The 6,451-nt window shown below is 40.1% G+C and overlaps 1 protein-coding gene across 1 annotated transcript in view; it reads left to right on the forward strand.

Moving 5' to 3' along the window:
• The window catches only part of EPHA4 (EPH receptor A4), a 161,145-nt gene extending 157,412 nt beyond the window's left edge, over positions 1-3,733 (forward strand). Inside the window, exon 18 of the mRNA XM_055397687.2 lies at positions 1,225-3,733. The gene's annotated coding sequence lies outside the window, so the exon portion shown is untranslated. The remainder of the gene's footprint in view (positions 1-1,224) is intronic.
• The last annotated feature ends 2,718 nt before the right edge of the window (positions 3,734-6,451 follow it).

Consider the following 6,451-nt stretch of genomic DNA (forward strand, 5'->3'; position numbering starts at 1 on the left):
TTTTTCATAATTGTCAAAAATGAATGATGTTGATAAGTGGCTTGGGAGTTATACCCTTACCCACATTTATAACTTTAAATTGCTTAAGAAGTAATATCTATCTGAAAATTTTATAAGAAAATTTTATTATTCTTTCTCCAAATATTTTCTGCAATACTTTAAATAATGGTCATTTACCACTAAGACACTCAGTTTTATGTATCTCCCTCCTACAGTAAACATACACATATACAAAATAAGTAGATAAATGGGTTTGATAAAACAAGGGAAATTATCTGTTATGAGATGCATTTTGGTCTTAATTTTGCTGTATACTTGAGGCCAGAAACAACTTAACATGACCACTGTGTTTGGAAATATAGTCCAATGAGGGGTCTTGATGGGAAATTATCAAAAGAAGAGGAATTGTTTCTTTTGGCTTGAGTCAATTCTTTGATGACCGAGAGGAGAGTGGTTCCATTGCACTGTGCCATCCTCGTTGGAGTCTAGGCTGATAGGGCGGCTGTGGCTTATTAGCTGTTGGTGGGCTTCAGTCTCAAGACTCCCCTCACTGTACCCATGGCCCTGGGTCTCCTCTCTCTCCCTGTTATGTGCAGATTGCATTGATCCTTTACTAATCAGATATTTCATTAGAAGTCACTTTCTCTTTATGAAAAATACTTAATGCTTTTTATTTCATGATTGGCGTTTTTGTTTTTTTTTTCCAATCATATTGTTGAATATTGATGGATTGGGATGTTTCCAGATGAGTCCCAGAATACACCACTTTCCTCTTTGGAAAGACTGGGACTTTTTAGAATAATACAGTGTGCACTCTTTCACAAACTCTAAGTCCTTCTTGCACAAATGATCCATAACAGGTCAGAATTTTTATTGCAAAGAAAAACTGTTCCCGTAGTGGGTAAAGCCTGGCTGAAGGCTCAGACAGCTCCGCTACTTCTGAATGTATGAGCACAAACAGGTTGTTTAGCTTCTCTGTGGTTCCATGTCCTCATCCATATAGTAGGAAAATGAATAGTATCTTACTCAGAGTTGTAATAATTAAGATGTTAATAAACTTTTTTTTGTTGTTACTTCAGTTATCATTTGTCAGAAGAGGAAAGTAAGAATTTATGATCTCGCTCCTGAACTCCTTACCTACTCTTCTCTGTACTTACATGGGTTGACAACTGGCTGGCAAGATCAGTTGCTGTTTTGTCTGAAGTCTTGTTCTTTTCTCTACAGGGAGTAGATTCTGCTATCTTGGTCTCACAGCCCTTCCTGTTGATTACAAAGCCCACAGGAGCAAACAAAACACACCCTCCTCAATTCCTCCTGAACGTGTTTCTTCTGATTCTACTATGACAGTTCTGGAGCAAAGACACTGATGAAACGATACTCGTTGATGAAAAGAATATGTTTCTGACTTTCCAATCCTCTTTCCCGGTGAAAGAAACAACAAACATTCAAGCTTCAGCATCTGTTCTCCCATTGCACTGAGGAATGTCCTGTCTGGCAGCACCAGCTCTGCAGAGCTCTCGTTCCTGAACTCCTTCGGTTTTATTTATATGTATTTCCATATCTCATTCCTGTACGTCCCTGCTGCATTGGTGTGGCAGCAAATGACTGAAGGCTACAGGTTTTACCATGGACACCAGGTCAGGTGCCACCACGCAGAACAAAGCCAGTTCCCATGAGCTGCCTATGATATGCATTGCTGAAGTAACGTTATACCCAGGGTGTGCCATCACAGTGATATAAATATATTTTTTTCCTAGACTAACTATGAGCTGACTATCTCTTTTGATGTGTGTACATAGGTGTGCCTGTGTGTACGCGTGTGGATGTGTGTATGAGTATATAACCTCATGCTTAGAACTGCCTGTGAATGTTGTGGAATGCTACCCATGGAGGGGTCTGGTTTGCCACCTGTTCTGAGATGAAGAGCCACATGAGACAGTGGGCCTGGAGACCATGCCCCGTCCCCTTAGAACGACAGCCAGGAAGCATTAAATGTCCTGTATCTATACGTGTATTTTGTAGCAGCCACCCTAACCTTAATAAATCATCCTACAGCTTTGGACAGAGGCATTTTCACCTTAGCGGTGGAGTGATTTTAGAATATAAATCCATGCAGGTGACAACCCAGCATCGAAATCACAAATTCTGATTGAACTCCTCATCTGAATCTCCAGTTGCTTGGTGGAGGGAGAGAAGGGGATGGAATTTGTCTGGTACCCCCCCAGTGGAATACAAGTAGCCTTTGTTTTCCTGCATAAATGGACTTGTTGAATGCGAACAAATATATGCAATTCATATACTTTCGGAGATGAACGTAGATGTGTGTGTCGGCTTCAAGATGATGTGTCCTGGATTAATACTTTGTCTCCCAGTGTCACAGAAAAATACATGCCAGTGACTCTTGAGGTTAGCATAGTTGGGATGAAATGGCCTCAAGCAACTTCAGGTTCCCAGTGTACACAGAAAGTTCTGCCGTTGTGAATATGCAGCTAACTTCTCTGGCCCTCAAAGGTGCATCAGCCTCCTGGAATCTGAGGTCCATTGTGTAAAGATTCAGTTTCGGTCTGATACATATACCAAACTCCAGCCAACATACTGCCATTTTTCATAATCGGAGTGGCTGCCTTGCTTATTCTAAGCTATGGTTGCAGAAACTGTGGCCATTTGTTATAAGCTATAACATCAAATCAGGGAAAAATGGGGAAAAAATTCTAAACCCTATGTTGTTGAATAAGTAGAGAAAATCATCAATAAATATTTATTGCATTCTGACAGGGTGTATGGCATTGTATTCTCATAACTATGCCAGAGTGACAAAGTTAATTCACCCCTTTTGGGGGACTTTAATATATTTTTAAAGGGATGTGCCTATGCATTGATGCCTGAAAAAAATACGTATAAAGAAATGAGGTTGAATCTCTGAGCGGGTTTTCTTTCCCCAGAGGTCAGGGCAGGAGACCAACTTCAGGGGCTATATCTGGTCCTAAGAATGAATGCTGCCCTAGTGAATGCAGATGCTAAGTCATGCTCAGATGCTAAATCATTAGGCAGCATTAAGCTGTTCCCCTGCACCAAATTAAGTAGCTTCACCATGTGTTTGCTGGCCCCAAATTATTTTTAACAATCTTAAGAATGAAATGCTTTGGTGTGTTTTACAAAGTTATTTTAAAGAAAGGTTATGCTCGCTACATTGCTGGTGTGTGTGTTTTTGAGACCTCTTGTATTCAATCTGTGAAGGATATGTGTATTAATCCATACACACTTATAGCCTCAATATTTGTCTGAAGACACTTAAATTCTGACAAGTAAAGGAAAGTTCTAGAAGCAATATTTTCACTTCTTAAACATTCTCCAAACAACATCAAGCATTGATACACACTGAAGAGTGCATTTATTTTTTTGTATCACTCCAAGTATGTTGGAATATGCAAGGACTGTGGTTAAAATTAGAATGTATAAGGCATATTATAATTTAGTTCATACTGAAGAAGAAATTAACAATGTTTGGTTCATACATTTTCCAAAATTTGAACAATCTCTTGAGTTAGACATAGAGATTTTCTATTTTGTTTTAATTTGTCAAGGTATTTTTCTTCCCTTCATGAACTTTAGGTACACATAACTTATGTCATTTATTTATGGTCTTTTATACCTAGTTTGTAAATTGTAAAATAGCAAACTAAATGCAAAGAGTTTGCATTTGAAAATAATAAAGTAGTTGCCGTATACAAACCTGGAATCTAGTTGTCTCGTTTCAATTTTTACTGCATGCATAATGTTTCTAAATTAATAACTTACTGGTTGTCATTTGGTTAGAACACAAAATCTTCAATTCTAAGCATACTTATTTAGAAAATAAAAAGCATTTTGACATCTAAATGGCCCTTGCCCTTGAGAACAACTTATTAGAAATCTAACTTAGATTCCATGAGATCCTGTATCCCATTTAATTAAGAACAAACTTTGGTTGGAATTCAGGCTGCACCTTTTACTCATCATACTAGGGCATGTGTCCTAATTTCCCTGTGCCCAGTTTATTTTGTGGAATGGCAATTACAATGCCAAGAGCTTTTATAAAGACTAAATATATTAAAATGTTAGCACAGTGTCTAGCATCTAGCTATAACTCAACAAACAGTATTTTGATGAGGAGTGATATAAATTGAAATTCCCAGTTCTGCACCCTAATACCATTGCTACATATCCAAGTGACCAGCTATGCATCCTTCAGTTCAGTTCAGTCACTCAGTCATGTCCGACTCTCCACGACCCCATGAATCACAGCACTCCAGGCCTCCTTGTCCATCACCAACTCCCAGAGTTCACTCAAACTCATGTCCACAGAGTCGGGGGTGATGCCATCCAGCCATCTCATTCTCGGTCGTCCCCTTCTCCTCCCGCCCCCAACCTTTCCCAGCATCAGAGTCTTTTCCAGTGAGTCAACTCGTCGCATGAGGTGGCCAAAGTATTGCAGTTTCAGCTTTAGCATCAGTCCTTCCAATGAACACCCAGGATTGATCTCCTTTAGAATAGACTGGTTGGATCTCCTTGCAGTCCAAGGGACTCTCAAGAGTCTTCTCCAGCACCACAGTTCAAAAGCATCAATTCTTCGGCGATCAGCTTTCTTCACAGTCCAACTCTCACATCCATACATGACCACGGGAAAAACCATAGCCTTGACTAGATGGACCTTGGTTGGCAAAGTAATGTCTCTGCTTTGTAATATGCTATCTAGTTCGGTCATAACTTTCCTTCCAAGGAGTAAGCGTCTTTTAATTTCCTGGCTGCAGTCAGCATCTGCAGTGATTTTGGAGCCCCAAAAAAATAAAGTCTGACACTGTTTCCACTGTTTTTCCATCTATTTCCCATGAAATGATGGGACCAGATGCCATGATCTTTGTTTTCTGAATGTGGAGCTTCAAGCCAACCTTTTCACTCTCCTCTTTCACTTTCATCAAGAGGCTTTTGAGTTCCTCTTCACTTTCTGCCAAAAGGGTAGTGTCATCTGCATATCTGAGGTTATTGATATTTCTCCCAGCAATCTTGATTCCAGCTTGTGCTTTTTCCAGCCCAGCGTTCCTCATGATGTACTCTGCATATAAGTTAAATAAGCAAGGTGACAATATACAACCTTGACATACACCTTTTCCTATTTGGAACCAGTCTGTTGTTCCATGTCCAGTTCTGACTGTTGCTTCCTGACCTGCATACAGGTTTCTCAAGAGGCAGGTCAGGTGGTCTGGGATTCCCATCTCTTTCAGAATTTTCCACAGTTTATTGTGATCGACACAGTCAAAGGCTTTGGCATAGTCAATGAAGCAGAAATAGATGTTTTTCTGGAACTCTCTTGCTTTCTCCATGATCCAGCGGATGTTGGCAATTTGATCTCTGGTGCCTCTGCCTTTTCTAAAACCTGCTTGAACATCTGGAAGTTCACGGTTCACATATTGCTGAAGCCTGGCTTGGAGAATTTTGAGCATGACTTTACTAGCTTGGGAGATGAGTGCAGTTGTGCGGTAGTTGGAGCATTCTTTGGCATTGCCTTTCTTTGGGATTGGAATGAAGACTGACCTTTTCCAGTCCTGTGGCCATTGCTGAGTTTTCCCAATTTGCTGGCATATTGAGTGCAGCACTTTCACAGCATCATCTTTCAAGATTTGAAATAGCTCAACTGGAATTCCATCACCTCCACTAGCTTTGTTCGTCGTGATGCTATCTAAGGCCCACTTGACTTCACATTCCAAGATGTCTGGCTCTAGGTCAGTGATCACGTTATCGTGACTATCTTGGTCGTGAAGATCTTTTTTGTATAGTTCTTCTGTGTATTCTTGCCACCTCTTCTTAATATCTTCTGCTTCTGTTAGGTCCATACCATTTCTGTCCTTTATCGAGCCCATCTTTGCATGAAATGTTCCCTTGGAATCTCTAATTTTTTTGAAGAGATCTCTTGTTTTTCCTATTCTGTTGTTTTCCCTCTATTTCTTTGCATTGATCACTGAGAAAGGTTTTCTTATCTCTCCTTGCTATTCTTTGGAACTCTGCATTCAGATGTTTATATCGTTCCTTTTCTCCTTTGCTTTTCGCTTCTCTTCTTTTCACAGCTATTTGTAAGGCCTCCTCAGACAGCCATTTTGCTTTTTTGCATTTCTTTCCATGGGGATGGTCTTGGTCCCTGTCTCCTGTACAATGTCACGAACCTCCGTCCAGAGTTCACCAGGCACTCTATCTATCAGATCTAGTCCCTTAAATCTATTTCTCACTTCCACTGTATAATCATAAGGGATTTGATTGAGGTCATATCTGAATGGTCTAGTGGTTTTCCCTACTTTCTTCAATTTAAGTCTGAATTTGGCAATAAGGAGTTCATGATCTGAGCCACAATCAGCTTACCACAGGGCTTTAATCCAGAATCCATAGACCCTTAGGGCTTCCCTGATAGCTCAGTCAGTAA

Source organism: Moschus berezovskii, chromosome 2 (genome assembly GCF_049115385.1).
Source record: "Moschus berezovskii isolate FMDL1 chromosome 2, NW_MosBer_1.0, whole genome shotgun sequence".
Taxonomy (NCBI): domain Eukaryota; kingdom Metazoa; phylum Chordata; class Mammalia; order Artiodactyla; family Moschidae; genus Moschus; species Moschus berezovskii.